Source organism: Podarcis vaucheri (genome assembly GCF_965113315.1).
Source record: "Podarcis vaucheri genome assembly, chromosome: 14".
Lineage (NCBI taxonomy): Eukaryota > Metazoa > Chordata > Lepidosauria > Squamata > Lacertidae > Podarcis > Podarcis vaucheri.
The window spans coordinates 11,178,449-11,195,614 of NC_138752.1; the positions used below are offsets into that span (position 1 = coordinate 11,178,449).

A 17,166-nucleotide genomic window follows, 5' to 3' on the forward strand; every position below is an offset into this window, starting at 1 on the left:
CTCCTAGGAGTTGGCTCCTATGCTAGGAAGGTAGACATTAACTTTAGCATTCAGCACAACTGTATAGCTCAAAAATAAGACTCCAGATGAAACACGCACTGACGCAAAAAATCCAAGGCATGTACAACCATTTGAGAGACAAATGATCATAGTCCTGCCAACACCATTATGTCCCCCACAGCAAATAAACCTACAAATGGAAGGTGTGACATCCTGGGAGCAGTTGATTAATGCACACAGTGGGAAGGTGAGTGACCTGGAAGAAATTAAAAAGCACAAGAGGTAGAGACACAAATATACATGCTCCCTGACCAGCACTCAGAAGCAGCAACCATCCCATCCATACTGCTACCAACAAGCATCCCCTCTCTTCTTATACGGATGTAGGCATCCATCACTCCAAGATCTGCACACAATAGCACACAAGTACTGCCATATCAGCAGAACTGAATGATGGCGCACTCTGTGTGCTACACCAACTTAACACACTATTCAGGGAGCGCTGGGTCTTTTTAGAATACTGCCACTCAGTCATGGCATCAGTTTATCACTGCTCCAAAACAAAACAAAATGGACAAAAGGCCAGAAACATATGCATGGTGTGAAGAGGTAGATAATGAGTGTGCAGCATATTACAGGCTAGGCTCACTGGAGACAACAAAGAGTATTGGCCTGACTGTAATTGCTGCCTTTGGCTGTGTTATCAGTACTTATAGACTCCCTCTATAACAAGAAACATGAAATCTAATCCCTCTGCTACTGAACTTCATTAGCTTCTCCTACTGCCTTTACACATCTCTATTTACATTAAGAAAAGAGCAAACAACTTTTCTGGAGCAAATCAACCTTGAACAATCTAAGAAGAACGAATGACAAAGTATACAAGGATAGGGAATTGAATCCAGATATTCAGTTTTATATCTGCTACACACTAACCAACAAACTGTCTCAGTATCACAAAGAGTGAATGCTGCTGTTCCCATCACGGAAGTTTTGCTTACTGTGCTGATCATGATCTACAGCACTGGTCTTCAACTGTGGCTTGGGACTCACTACTGGGACAAAGGTGATCAAACCAGCAGCATTACCATCGTAAAATATAAAAGGGGGGTCCCCAAGTGCATATTTTGGTTAAAGGTGGGTCCTAGGTTTGGAAAAGCTAAAGAATCTAGAGTGGGAACAGGCTGTTCTTCCCAAAGTATCACCATTTTTGAAATCTTTCAATGGTGTGACCCTGACTCTGATGGAAAAGCCCAGTGTATATACATCACCCCACCATGAAAACAGAAAAATCAAGGGCCACCTGGCTCTCCTGAGTTTGCCTGCACAATCCGCAAGTAGTGAGGGGAAAGTAGTTATAGTCAGCATCATGCTTTATTTAAAAAAAAAAAAAAACCTGTCAGGAATTCTAACTCCTGCACCAATAAAGTATCATGTTCTAGGTCAATACCTCCTGAATACTGAATCCTTTTGAGGACATTTACTTCTTCTTTCCCATCCTTTCCAACATTACTAAGCAGTTGGAAGAAGCTAGGACAAAGGGTGAAAAAGGAACTGTGAATGGAGGGGAGCACTTTCCTCATCCTTTGGACCCCCTGGGAAACTCAACAAACCTGCTGTACCTGGAACTGGGTGTGGAGAGTGCAGCTGAATGATTAATTTCTATACAACATAATATATTAAAAATATCTCTAAGGGGTGTACAAAAAAGAAGCATCAGCAGCCAATAATCAAAAAATCAAAATAACATTGGTGTAAAAGGAGCCAGCTATGGAAATTCTGTAAAGCCACCTCTTTTAAAGATGCTGAACACTTCTAGAAAAAAGCTGGTCTTGCTTATATTAGACAGATGACACAGCAATAAAACAGGAATGGGTTTCCAGAAGGTTTATTCAAGGAAGCCGTATCCAAGAGTACATTTAAATGGGCATGAGGCCACTAGCTAAGTAACATGGGCAGTAGCTTCAGTATGCCATGCCTCTATTATGATAAATCTCAGAGGTTTAGTTAAATAAAGGAGCCAACAGTTATTTCAAAATAGAGTTATGTTTTTACTAGAAGGACAGCTTTAAAAGAATTTTTAGCAACACTGAGGAAATATGTTCATTGACTTTAGGATGGGTTCTGATAATTATGTCGATCCTAGGGTATACAGTGGTACCTCTAGATACAAACGAGATCCATTCCAGAGCCCCATTCGCATCCTGAAGCTAATGCAACCCACGTCTGCGCGGGTCGTGATTCACCGCTTCCGCGGATGCGCGCAACGTCATTTTGAGCATCTGCGCATGCGGCGAAACCCAGAAGTAACGCGTTCCATTACTTCCAGGTCGCTGCAGAGCGCAACCCGAAAATGCTCAACCCAAAGCTACTTCAACCTGAGGTATGACTGTAGTTCTCTCTCAGAACACTCTGTCAAATTTGAACATGTGCAGTCACAGTCTAGGATACAATTATGTGGGTGCTTTCTTCTAAAATCAACAGTGGTTAGCTACACAATTCTGTGCAGGATGCATCTCCAGACATTTTCTCTAACTCTAGTAGTCTATATAAGACCTTGCTTTCTCAGCATATAAAGAATGGTTGCACTACCTTCACAAAGCAATAGAAGCCCACAAGCAAGCAAAGTTCCTAAATCAGGCATGTTCAAAGTCTGTTTCGGGGACCTAATCTGGTCCGCTGGTCAGTTTAATCCAGCCCCTGTGGCAGTTCATTTCCTGGGGTAAAATCCTAAAAAAACCTCCACAACTTCAGTTCTAAGAAAAAGTCAACAACTTTGGAGTAAACTCATAAAAAAGCTCAACTACTTCAAAGGTCAACAACTTTGGTTGCCCCTTTGGTCGGCCCTCACGGCCTTTCACTTCATCAAATCTGGCCCTCTTTGAAAAAAGTTTGGACAACATTGTAGATGAATTGTCTTGGGTGAGTCTAAGCATCTCACAATGAAACAGAAAGTCCTGATTCAGCCTTGCTTCCAGTGATGGATGGTGGCAAAAGGAAAGTGTGTGTGTGTGTGTGTGTGTGTGTGTGTGTAGTAAGTAAGTAAGTAAGTATACTACCCTATACCCATAGAAATAATGCAGAATACCAGCCTTTATTTCCTGTTTCTTCAGAGACAACAAATGTTTGATCAATATATTAAAATACACACATCCACACACACCTATACAGAAACTCATTTCCAACAGGAACTCTTGCATAAAATGTTAAGTGTTTTCCCCTCATCCTCCCCTCCAACAGTGGACCAAACATGATGGGTGCCTGGGGCCAAATATATTCATAAGCTTGAGATTCAATTGCATGGACACTATATGCTATATTTGGATCTCAATATCTGAACCCCCCAAAAAAGTTAGTGTAAAGTATTTTAACTTCTTGATTCCTTGATAAATATTGCCACATATTATGCCTGGCCCTGACCGAGTATCAGGCATGAAGTCCTCAGAGGGTGAACCAGACACCCCAGGGGTCAAGGACCTTGAGGAGACAGCAGAGTTCACTGGAACCAGTGCTGAACAGTGTTTGAAACTGGGGTAAAAAAGCTAGGAGCCAAATGGCCCTGGAACCTGGGTTGTAGGAGCCAAAACAGAATGTCTAGTTGCCATGGGTGGGGCAGCATTTTTAATTTATTATTCTGATATCCATGAATTAATAAGCAATTCACGTGACACATTGTTAATATCACATTTTAGCAGAAATTGTTAATGCATGTTTAAGTTGGTGTTGACAATAAAAATATTAGTGCCATACTTCAGTTTTCAAAACACTCTACTCTTTATTGTTAGACTTCTTAACATATTGTCTATCCTTAACATATGCTTCAAGGCTTCAAAGTATGTACATTTCAGTAATCCTGGAGTGTCAGCCAGGCACAAAAAATGAAACCCAGACTTTTTGAGGTGCTAGCAAATGGAGCATCTTTAGGCGCCTGGTGCCCTGCTTGCCGAAGACGTCCCTAAATAGGCTTCTGTGGAGAGACCTGATGAAGAATCCTTGGAGAAGAGGAGCAGAACCACCCTCCAGTCCTCAGGAACACTAGCACCCAAGTTCAGGCTGAAGAGCAATGACATGCATAGCATGTCTCATAGAATCATAGAGTTGGAATAGACCACAAGGGCCATCGAGTCCAACCCCCTGCCAAGCAGGAAACACCATCAGAGCACTCCTGACATATGGTTGTCAAGCCTCTGCTTAAAGACCTCCAAAGAAGGAGACTCCACCACACTCCTTGGCAGCAAATTCCACTGTCAAACAGCTCTTACTGTCAGGAAGTTCTTCCTAATGTTTAGGTGGAATCTTCTTTCTTGTAGTTTGGAGCCATTGCTCCGTGTCTGCTTCTCTGGAGCAGCAGAAAACAACCTTTCTCCCTCCTCTATATGACATCCTTTTATATATTTGAACATGGCTATCTTATCACCCCTTAACCTCCTCTTCTCCAGGCTAAACATGCCCAGCTCCCTTAGCCGTTCCTCATAAGAAATCGTTTCCAGGCCTTTGACCATTTTGGTTGCCCTCCTCTGGACACGTTCTCTGTTACTCCAGAGTCACTGTACAGCCCATAAGTAAGCAATCCTTGAAACATTTCTATCACCAGCAGCTGTGGTCAGAGTGGGGTCTAGGAACCAGAGCATATAAGGTTTCTCTTCTTGAGTTTCCCAGTTTCTGGGAACACCACAGGTCTCTGGATCTTTGTTCCCGATTCTAATGCCCCCTCCTTGCTGTGCTGTACCTTCTTTGAACTCTCTGTGATACTGACCTTGCGTAGTTGCCTGATCTTGCCTCTGGGTCTTGTTTTAGACCTAGACAAATTATCTATGTCTGATCTTACTGTGTTTGGACTGTGCTGTAGCCCTCAGCCTGCCTTCATTGGTGGGTGTTTTGGTAAGAGACTTATACCTCCTGGGACAAAGGGTACTTATAGCAGCACATCAGGTAATGTATGCATTTTCATTCTCAAATAGCATTTTTAATACATTTTTAAAAAGTATTTTCCTACCCTATTTCAACTCCTATAAAGCAGATGCATCTGGCAAAAGGATCATGTCCACAGTTTGAAACAACCTCAATTTTACTAATGACGTACTTACAATAACTAATGTATGTCCAAAGTCTATCTACAGTACTTTTATCAAAAATTAACACTGATCTTTACTCAGTACGCTATCCTAAGGATGAGTAACCCAGTTTACAGATCATTAGCAATATATAAAAAATATAAAAGTATAAAAGGGCACTTTTAAAAGAGAAAACTTTGCCACATTATCTTCCTCAGACTCTGGCTTGCCTAACTTGCAGCAAATTTCCCACTTGTAGACTCCACTGCATATATTTGTGTCTTGGAATGGCAACAGCCATTTGCAAATTCTTCCTCTAGAAAATGTAATACAGACTGGTTTCCTCTACTGGTGTTGCAAGTTCACTTGATTTGGAAAATATTTAACAGCTGCCCTGTGCTTTGCCCCTCATAAACAAGGATTTTCATGGGCAATAATTAGAGAACCAAAGGTTTGTTTGTGAAACAGAAAATTTGTGTGTATTTCTGTAACTAGGAATGAAAATAAAATACAAAGTAAAAAGAAACTTCAAATTAATTTAGTTTCTGAAAATATTTGCTTTTTAATATTTATCACCAATTCTTTAGTAATAATCAAAGAGCCATTTAACATGGCAGAATGGGTTACAGCTACACGTAATTTCATTCAACACTGGAAAAAATACTTAATGCTTGGATGCTAGCTTTACCCTATAAAACCACTACCCATGTACATGGTTAAATATATTATTCAGTTTCCTCAATGTCAGCACCATATTTTTAGGAGACCAGGAAGGCAGGTACTTGGGATTCTGCCAGCACTCTTCACTTCCTTATTTACTGGAGGTGTTTAAATGCTATTCCAGTACATACAGAGGTGTAACTATTCTTCACAAAACAGAAACTGTAAATTTATTACTTTGTAGGGTTATATTTCAGAAAACTCACATTTTGAGCAAAACCCAGCATGTGCTTAAATACATCTGAGCAGAGTAGCCAGTTCTAGGATCTGGGCAGGAAAGCGCACATTTTGTATGGGTCTTTAAGCAGAGGGAGGGGAGTGTCTTGGCGTCTGCGCCTCTGGAGAAATGGGGACTAGAGGCCTCAGAACTTGGGCAGACCTACAGTCCCCAGGGGTCTCACCTGCCTCTGTCACAACCCGAGAGAGGGAGAAAGAGATTGGGGAGATGACCCTGGAGACGAGTGGAGAGGCGACCGTGTGAGGTGCAGGACGGCATGGGCAGGGTGCTACCGCTGCAGTAAGGGTTTATACTGAGTTGTAGATAGCAGCCTGGTCTACTGCTTTCATTTTATGGATCAATGGCCTCGTTGGAAAGTAAAATTCATGTTAAATTGCTGTTTTAGGGGTTGTTTTTCATCGTCTGGAAGGAATTAATCCATTTTCCATTACTTTCTGTGGGAAAGCATGCCTTGGTTTAAGAAAGCTTTGGTTTAAGAATGGACTTCTGGAATGGATTAATTTCGTAAACCAAGGTACCACTGTATTTTCAACTGCAGTCCCACTCTTCCAAATACAAACACAAGCCAAGGAAGCATTTATCCATCTCATCTCATCTTCCACTATTAACAGATAATCTCTGCAGCAGGTGGGACAGGACTTGGCTAGTAGGCATGCTGGGCTGGCTTCACTAAAGACTTTTTAGTACAGAGAGCAAAGGGGAAACTATAATTGTGGGAAGTGCATGTAACCCCCCCTCCACTCTATGGCTCGAGGAAGAGGCAGCCATTGCCTCTATTCAGGAAAGACTGTCCAAGTGCAGGGATGGCCAGCTGGCAGACAGACTACAATCCTCTCTAAACAAGAGATTCGAAAGGAAACATATCTGAAAAAATTGTGAATACTAATTACAGAATCTTCAAAAAATATACTTGAAATATACTCTAAAGTACTTGAATTAACTTTTAATCTACCTTAAAATAAATATTTTGCTATTTAATAGATATTGCAGTTGCTTCAGTGATTTCAGAAACAGAACCTCAACATGCTGTAAAATCACTTGACACTGTAAACTGGAAGAAAGGAATTCAGTCTCTTTCCAAACTACCTTTTACTGCCATGTCAAAATCTTAACTTAAAAAAAAAGAAAAAGAAAAAAAAGATCACATACCATGATATTTATTTAAATACCCTATTTAGTGAAAGGAGGAGTCCGATACACACATCTGTACCTAATAAGTAAAATAATGTTCTAGATTATTTTACAAGCAAGAGAGGAGCTTCAGCTGACAAAGTGAATTGGCCCTAGTGACAAAACAGGCAAGTATTGCAGCTTGGGAGCTCAGCAGCCAAGCAAAGAGGCCAGGGCAGACAACTCTCACCCTTCTATTTTAACCAGGCTCCCAAGTAAACAAGTATGCAGGAATAAAGCCAGTAAAGGTGTGAGGGCTATCCAGAGTACTGCACAGCATTTCACCTAACAAACCTATCTGCCTACCGGACAGGAGTATGCCCAATGCAATGAGCTTCTAGTTCTCAGGAAATATGTTTGTTCTCTAGATACCAAGGTGGCTGACCTGGAAAAGCTCAGATAGGTTGGTGGATGAAGCCTTCAAGGATATGATAGTGGCATCTCACACCTTGGGTGACAGCTCCTCCACTGTCATGAAAAACCTGAGTCTCAAGGAAGAAGGGCATCACTCTGAGAAAGAGGAAAATGATCCCTTAGAAGAGACCCATTCCTTGGGGGCTGAGCAATGTCCTCTCACCAAGAATACTAACTGGGGTAGGGGTGTTAGAAGCAGCATTCAAAATTCACAAGACGCCAGACGCATTTTGCACCTACAGTCGCCAAAATGGAATGTCTAGCTGCCATTCTGGGGTAAGATGGCACAAAAATCATTCAATATGACTTTTTGGTTCCTGAAATTCAGTCTGATCGTGCAGATAAAATATCACAGATGGAATTCTAAAGGATGTGTTGTTGTGCAAAAGGCAAGATCCAAGGATCCCCAAGCATGCACCTCCAGATGGTGAGTACATCAGGTGCCATCCTGGTGCCCAGGCATTTTCACTTGGTTGCAAGTGGCCAATAGTCAGGTGCAAAATTCACATGGTGAATTCCACACACAGCCTCTAAGGGATAAGAGTGAAAACATTTATGATTATCAAAAACAGGGGAGGGGTAGAACTAGGCATTGAAAGTGCAGGGTACATGATAGCAATTCAAAAGGGCCAAGGGGCCATAACAGCAAAATTCATGCATCAAACACATTTGAAGGCACACAGTCTTCAATAAATGTTTCTATGCTAATGCTGAAGCCTCTATGTCAAGAGGGTTAAGATGCCATGCTTGGTCTTAAACCAGAGTATAGATATAGTGGCTGGAATGGAAAATGCCAGTGGGACATTATTATCTCTGAATACAAACTATATGAAGAACAGAGGAAATAACACTGGTGGTGGCAGTACTGCATACATCAAAGAGGTCAGAGGAGTCCAGCAAACTAGAAATAGGGAAAGGAGAAGAATCTTCTACAGAAATCACTATGGGCAGTAGTATCAGCCTCTGACAGTAATTCACTATTAGAGTCATACTGTCACGATCCTGACCAAAATTCCCAGTGACCTTGATATAGATAATGAAATCAGGGATACATCCAAAGGATGATTTAATGAGTGACTTCTATTACTCTCACAAATACTGGGTAAATATGTGTTTCACTCAGAGATAGGTACCCTCAAAGAATATGCCTAGGAGATTATAAAACTGACCAAGAAGGACCATGACTCCCAAGACCTGGTACAAGACATGTCATTGAACACACAAGGAACAGTGACCATAATGCCATCAAATTCAACATATGTAAATTAACAATTCTGATGGAAGTCTTAAACAGCAAAATTTGACTTCAAAATGAGAAATTCCCAAAAAATGAGGGAAGTGATAAGAAAGTTGAAAGAGAAAAGCGGAAAAGACAAATATATTCAGAATGCTTGGAGTTTTTTGAAAACCACAATAACAGAAGCTCAGTTTGAATATATAGGAAAGGTACCCCCAGGGTTAAAAGGATGCAAGAAGCTTCAGAAAATGGATATCTCATACAAAGGAGAACAAAAAGGAACTCAAATCTTTGGCAAAATAAATGCCAGCAGGCAATGAGGGAAGTAAAAACAATGGTTTTTGAGGAGTACATTGCTAAACGTTAAAAAAAAATATGATCAAGAAAATTATGATTGGAAAGTAACATGCTAGAAGCAAAATAACCTGACTAGAGAAGCAGTTGGACCTCTGGGTAACAAGGGAGTCAAAGGTGTGCTAAGGGGGGGGGGAGGGGGACTGCCGAGAAGCAAAATTATTAGCATTTGTCCACAGTGGCAGGTATAAAGCAGACTCCTGTGCCTTAACTAACTTCCTGAGGAAAGGAGTGTGAGAACTGAGGCAAAAAATAGTGATAAGAAATGAATTAAAAACCAACAAACTGATAGGTTTAGAGAGGTCTTAACTCAAATATGAAATTGCTGATCTTCTAACAAAAATATGTAACTTGTCACTAAGATCACCCTCTGTATCTGAGGACTGGAAAGCAGCCAATGTAGTACTGATTTTTAAAAAGGGATCCCAGAAGGAATCCAGGAAATGACCAGCTGGCTTGTTCCAACATCTTTTGGGAAAACTGGTGGAAAACATTATTAAGGATAGAATTAAGGACTGGAATGACATACTTGCACCAGCTCCTCATCCTGCAACCTAGTCGTTCACTGGACTGCCCTGTGTTTGACCTTGGACTGTTACTGGACCTTGGCTTTTGCATTGCCACAAGGATTTGACTTCAGAAGAAGCCCACCAATAATTAACATCTCATTCTCCATCCCTGCTGGCCAACACCCCTGCTTTACGCCTTCCATGGGCAGCAGCCTGGATGCCAAGACCAAGGTGCAGCTCATCTAGGCTGCCAGAACCCTGCTGAGGCACCCTCACTGTCTTTATTGTGGCCCATCCCTCCTGCCTAGTAGACTCAGCTAGCCGCCCTACTCGCTCCCCTGAGCAGCCGCAGCAGCCTCCTCTGCCACATCAGCCAAGGAGCAACTGAGGAAATTGGAGCAGCTGTTGGTGGATGGGTTGTAGCAGAGTAAGATCATCCTGAGCGTGGCAGTACTGCTGGACCTCCTGGTCAGCCTCTACACTGAGTGCAGCCGTAAGCTCGCTACTCCAGAAGGACAGGCTCATCTCAGACTTTCTTGTTTCGGAATGGAGCTCCTGATTATTAAGAGCAAGAGGGGCAAGTTCCTCATTAACAGTACATAGGCATGCTACCTAGTGTCAGCATCCACATTACCACTTATAGACCCCAAAGCCCCCCAGTCTCCACTACCCAAGGACCCCAACCAGTGCAACATCTGGCTGAATTGGCCTAACAAGAGGCATGATATGTATTTCAATGAACTGAACAGAGTGAAAGATTATGAGTTATGGGGGTATGGAGTGTGTGTGTATAAACTTAACAGTGCTTAGCTTATTTTTGTAGTTGTTGCTTTTTTGTTAATGTTAATATTGTTTTATGCTGTATTGATTTATCATATAATATGACTTTTGCTGTTAGTGTGTTTAGCTTATTTTTTAGTTGTCAAGTGTTTTATAGATTATCATTGTTTTGTTGATGATCTGTTAATTATTTTATATGATTTATGCTATATTTTTAATGTTCTATTATGTTTTGCTATGTTACTGTTATTTATTGTTTGTAAGCCACTTTGAGATTCACTTGAATGAAAATTGGCATAGAAATACAATAAATCAAATCAATCAATTACTGGGAATACAGTGGTGCCTCGCAAGACGAAATTAATCCGTTCTGCGAGTCTCTTCGTCTAGCGGTTTTTTCGTCTTGTGAAGCAACCCTATTAGCGGCTTAGCGCTATTAGCGGTTTAGCTCGCAAGACATTTTCGTCTTGCAAAGCAAGCCCATAGGGAAAATCGTCTTGCAAAGCAGCTCAAAAACGGAAAACCCTTTCGTCTAGTGGGTTTTCCGTCTTGCGAGGCATTCGTCTTGCGGGGCACCACTGTATAGAAGAACAAGTTCTACTAGGGTAGAATGAGCATGGCTTCCACCAAGGTAAGTCCTGCTTAGCAAACATTTTGCAGTTCTTTAAAAATGCCAGCAAGCATATAGATAAAGGCGAATCAGTTGCTTTGTGTGCCTAGAATTTGAAAACGCTTTCAACAAAGCACCTCACTAAAGACTCCCAATTAACCTTAGCAGTCATGGCATAAGAGAAGATGTCATGTTATGAATATCTGGTTAAGGAACAGGAAGCAGAGAACAGGAATAAATGGATAGTTCTTACAAGGTAAAGGTAAAGGTACCCCTGCCCGAACGGGCCAGTCTTGACAGACTCTGGGGTTTGTGCGCCCATCTCACATCTATTGGCCGGGGGCCAGCGCTGTCCGAAGACACTTCCGGGTCACGTGGCCAGCGTGACAACGCTGCTCTGGCGAGCCAGAGCCGCACACGGAACGCCGTTTACCTTCCCGCTGGTAAGCGGTACCTATTTATCTACTTGCCCCCGGGGGTGCTTTCGAACTGCTAGGTGGGCAGGCGCTGGGACCGAGCAACGGGAGCGCACCCCGCCGCGGGGATTCGAACCGCCGACCTTTCGATCGGCAAGCCCTAGGCGCTGAGGCTTTAGCCCACAGCGCCACCCGCGTCCCCCGTTCTTACAAGGGAGGGATGTAAAAAGGTAAGCCCTAAGAATTGGCATTGGGTCCTGTGCTTTTGAACTTTTTCATAAATGACCCAGAGTTAGGTGTGATCAATGTGGTAGTCAGGTTTGCTCATAACACCAAATTGTTCAGGATAGTAAAAAACAAGCAAGGATTGAAAGCCGTTTGAAAAACATCTCTCCAAACTGAGTGAATGGGCATTAAAACTGCAACTCAATGTAAGCATGTGTAAAGTGATGATAATTAGATTTTTTAAAAAGGCATCTAAGAAGGGACATGATGAAGATGTAAAAAAAAAAATATGTATGCAGTAGAGACATTTTTATTCCTCTCTTTTAATACCAGAACCCAGGATCAAGACCATCCAATTAAGCTGAATGTTGGACAGATCAAGAGAGGTGCCTTATTTTTTGCTCTATAACACTCACATTTTCCCTCCTAAAAAGTAAGGGGGAATGTGTGTGTGTCTTATGGAGCGAATGCAGGCTGCGCACCTGTCCCAGAAGCCAGAACAGCAAGAGGGATTGCTGCTTTCACTGTGCAGCGATCCCTCTTGCTGTTCTGGCTTCTGAGATTCAGAATATTTTTTTCTTGTTTTCCTCCTCCAAAAATTAGGTGCGTCTTGTGTTCTGGTGCGTCTTATAGAGAATATAAATACAGTATTTCTCTACACAGCACAATGTTAAGCTATAGAGCTCACTGCCATAAGATGTATTAATGGCCTCTAACTTGGATTTTAAAATAGATTTGGGACAAATTCATGGCTTATAAGACTATCAATGGCTACTGGACATGGTGGTGATACTGTCAGAGGAAGTATGCTTCTGAACACCAGTTGCTGTGATTCACAAGTGTGCAGAACACTGTTGTACTCAGGTCCTGCTTATGGACTTCCCATAGGCATCTGGCTGGCCACCATGAGAACAAAATACTAGACTAGATAGGCCTTTGATCTGACATAGCAGGGATCTTCTTACATTCATATTAACACCAAATACCAACTTATGGTAAGGCATAAATGAAAGTTAAGCATAAATAAAACTCTTCATCTTTAAGAAGAAGAAGAGTTTGGATTTGATATCCCACTTTATCACTACTTGAAAGAGTCTCAAAGCGGCTAAACATTCTCCTTTCCCTTCCTCCCCCACAACAAACACTCTGTGAGGTGAGTGAGGCTGAGAGACTGGCCCAAGGTCACCCAGCAGCTGCATGTGGAGGAGCGGGGATGCGAACCCGGTTCACCAGATTACGAGTCTACCACTCTTAACCACTACACCACACTGTCTTAAGGATAAAGCACCTTTTGTGACCCTTTATAAAGATGTACCCACCGACTATCTGGCACCTCAGCCTCAGTGCTCCGTATATGAGAATATTACATATGTATGGAATCCCCATTACATAAACTTTGGCAGGGGAGCAAAAAGTCACTTTCTATCCTTAAGATTTCTTGTAAAAACTGAAGCAAAGATAAAATGATACTAAAGTCTAGTTGTATAATAACCATCTGATGGGTGACTATCATTAGCGAAAACCAGAGATGAAACAAGGCACTCAATTTCCTTTTAAGTAAATATTTTTAGCTGCTATGTCTATTCTTTCACAACTTTCACTAATGTTGCTGCCATACTAGAACACTGTAAGAGCAGACATTAGCAAAACTCCATAAATACATGTGAATTATCAATATGAATTCTCATGATAAAGTCATTAAAAAAACCTGCAACATTTTAATCAGACAGCCACAGCAATATACTAAGTTACCCTCCTAAGCATAACTTCATGAAAAAACCTACTAGATCTACTGAAACACAGGGTGATATTCAGCTAACTGATTCATGGAGGAGATACACTGAAATTGATGAACTTAAATTACTTAAGTCCATTGATCCTGATGAGTCTATTCCAAGTATGACTTAGCTGGATATCAACTATTGCTTTCAAGCTTTTCTAAAGCCAAACAGTTCAAACAATTATATGAATACAAACCTTACTATATGTAATTTTCAAAATATCAGCAAATATTTCTCAAACCTTGCTCAAATTTGATTTAAACAGTGAAGTATGACATTGCAAACTATATAGCGAATAAAGACTTTTGGCCACATTTAAAGGAGATGCAGTTGACAAACCTATCTTTCTTTACATTAGATATTCTCTTAGTTTTTTCTATTTTTTAGGTGATGAACATTAAATGAAAACCAAACAACTTACACCAGATGCTCTCATGCACTGTGGTGCTTGTTAGTGACATGGTCGCTGTGGCTAGTATACTGCACAGCTGATTAAGTTTCATTTACCCATTTTATTATCTTTAGCAGGCATACATAAAAACACTATATGGTATACAGTTATTAAATTCATACGAAAGGAACAGAGAAACTTCTTTTAGTTGATTGTAGCATCAAATACCTGAACCGTGAACAGTTAGTAATATTAACTGTGTGTGCTTGTAACTCTGTAGTTATTATAACTAATAAGTACACATTTAAAACGTATCCACCTTTTCTGATTCCTGCAACTTGCCATGTAATTCTATAACCTCACCTTCCGTAAATGGAATATAGGTTGTCTTTATTTAAAAATTAACAAAGCTTTTGTCTGAGTTCAGTAGGTTTAGAATCAATTTATAGCTAACATTTTCAATAGTATCTATTAAAGCAGAGCTACTGCAAGGACTGGGGGAGTTCTACAGGCAGGTATTTATTTGAGTTGAAGGACTTTCAGCTAGCTGTGTTGAAAATATAATGGATAAAAATAAGTATGTTTTTTATTTTGCATCATGATAACTAAATCACATAAAATTTATGTAAAACATACATTGCTAGATACTAGCAGTACATAATTATACGTGGCTCTCTAATATTAAATGCAGCCGGTACAGACCTGTTATGTAAGTCTTGGGTAATTTTCCTAATCAACAAAACTGAGACTAGGATCCAAAGCAAAGTGCATCTAATTCTAGGTACTCAAAGGGGTTTTCAAGTTGTGTTTCTCAACAACAGTCTCCTACCTCATTGCCAATGTCACATAAGAAAGCCTGGCTGAATTGCGAGAACTGTAGAAAGCAGTTTGTGATACCACATGGTGGCCAGCTGTTTGGATAAAGAAAAGTATAAAAATCTTACTTAAGGAGTCTGACAATTTCTGAAGACAAATAGCAAAATAATTTATTTGGTCTTGTTTCCATAGCATGTTACCATGGAAGACTTGTACTTCTTTCTGGATTATTTATGGACTTCCATGCTTAATAATGCTAAACATAATCCACCCAAAGTTAAGAACTTTTCAATTCTGTTGGTATTGATGGAAGAAAGTCAAATGCTTGTTTAGTAATTCCACAAATTCAAATGGATTTAGAAGGGCTTAACTTTGAAAAGGCTGTGGTCGCTTCCTTTTAAAAAAATAAAAATAAATCCACACCATCCTGCAGTGATCCTGAGCTACATTTTCACCTTTGCAGGACTCACATACAAGTTCCTTAAAGTAATACATTTATTCTCCTACACTTCTGTATAACCGTTTTTCCTCCTTTAAAAGGGAGCTTTGTTAATTTCATTTCTGCAGAAAATTGATCAATGTTTTTTTAGGGGGAAAGGGTCAGGAGACATAATACACTATGTACAAGAGCAGTGGAGTGCACAGACTGAAATGTGTGTGTTTGTGTATTAAAAGGGAAGCTTGCTGAAATGGCTGGGGTGGGCTGGGGTAGGGCGGCTTTGAGCCAATTTTCTGTTGATGCTGCTGCCAAACACCCAGTCACTAAAGCCTGCTTTTAAGAAGGCTTAGAAAAAAAGCACAACATGACACAAGAAAGAGTGGGGATTGCATGGCTTGTCATTACTGAAAGAGTAAAACAAACACTGGCTAACCCAGGATATAAACCTTTTCACACTTGATGCTTCATTTTAAAGGATTTTTACATTTAAGCCCAAAAGCTCTATATACAATGCTATCCACACTGCAGAGTCATGTTGAAAATACCCTTGAGGAAAACATAGCCACAACAAATTCTGTGCATCCTTTATAGCTTACAGTGATGTTTCAGTCCAACACTGCCTAGCAGTGATGTGACAGAATGTACTGATTTGTCTCCATACTGCAGTGTTCTAACTGCACAGCAAACCCACAGACTAAACTAAGAGTCATAGCTACTTCCAGAAATCCTGCTATTACACTGAAGTATAAGAAAAGGTTGCTTTGTTATCCAGTACACACAGCTGCAAAGAATAAAAGAAAAAAACTGAAATACAAAAGTTTTCACTGACAAAGTCTTAAGGAAGTGGAGAATTCTGAAATTTAAGAGATGCAGGCAAAAGACCCTCTATATCGTGTAGGAGAGGGGGAAAGTGTTTTTGGTTTTTCTTTTCTTTTATCAGCCAGCCTGGCCAGGAATCTTTTCATTTGGATCACAATGGAGCAGCTGTAGCCCAGATTTCAGCCCCAGACACATGCAATGCAACAGCAACCATCATTTTTTTCCCCAACAGTGCCAGAAATACAAGACACTGTAGCAGGGTTCCAAAAATGGATGATCTCATACTACATCCACACCGCAGGGATGGGGGTGGGTAGCGAAGCAGAAGGCTCCATGACCTTGCAAGCAGTTTCCAAAGGGGGGGGGGGAAGGTAATATCTAGAAGGGGGGCTGGGGGGGAGGAATCTTTTAAATTTATTTCGTGAGAAACATGCAGAGAGGAACCCGGGAGCCCCTGACGGTAGACAGAACCAGCGAAGCCGGAAGGCAGAGGGAGAAGGAAGGCTACCGATGCCCTGGAATGAATGAACATCCCGCAGCTCCCTCCCACCCCGTTTAGGACGCAAGGGACTAGAAACCTGCCCAGCCACCCGCTCCGTCAGGATTAGAATCAGGATTAGGATTAGGACTAGGTTCCCCCCTCCCCTCCCCCGTTCCTCCCAACCATTTCCTATCTTCCCGCCCGTCAGGTTACGAAGGAAGCAGGAGGCATCGGGGCGGCCGCCTAGAACAGCCGCAGGTGCCGAGGCGGCGACCGGAGACCGTGAGGGGAAAGGAAGCCCGGCTGAGAAGGGCTCCGTTCGCGGTGCCGCGTCGCCCCCCGCCGCCTCACAAGCGGCTGCACTGAGAGGAGCAGAAGGAAGGAAGGAAGGAAGAGCCGCCAACCCGGCAGGATTGGGAGCCCGGGGACTCCGGGGAACGAGGGGAAGGCGCCTCACCTGTGGGTCGGGCGGGGCCGCCGCATCCCTCCGCTTATCGTGCCCCCTCACGGGCTGCGAGAGGCGGGGAGGGGAAGACGACGACGACGACCGCCAGCACCGCCGCGCCGCAGTCTCCGCCTCCTCCTGCTGCTGCTGCCGCCGCCTCGCGTCCGCGCTCCTCAGCCTCCCTTCCCTCGCCCCCACCCTCCGCCGCTCTGTGAGGGAGACGCCGCTTCGCCTCGCTCCTCTGCCCCCCCGCCCCTCCCTCCCTCG

General features: G+C 42.1%; 1 protein-coding gene across 11 annotated transcripts in view; it reads right to left on the reverse strand.

Moving 5' to 3' along the window:
* MYO9A (myosin IXA) overlaps positions 1-17,138 on the reverse strand; it is a 175,013-nt gene extending 157,875 nt beyond the window's left edge. For 5 of the 11 annotated variants that reach the window (XM_082198213.1, XM_082198214.1, XM_082198215.1 and 2 more), the window contains exon 1: positions 16,912-17,134. The gene's annotated coding sequence lies outside the window, so the exon portion shown is untranslated. Of the gene's footprint in view, positions 1-14,728; positions 14,811-16,911 lie in introns of all 11 variants that reach the window. The other 6 variants (XR_014213398.1, XM_082198217.1, XM_082198209.1 and 3 more) reach the window with 4 other exon arrangements.
* Between the last annotated feature and the right edge of the window lie 28 nt (positions 17,139-17,166).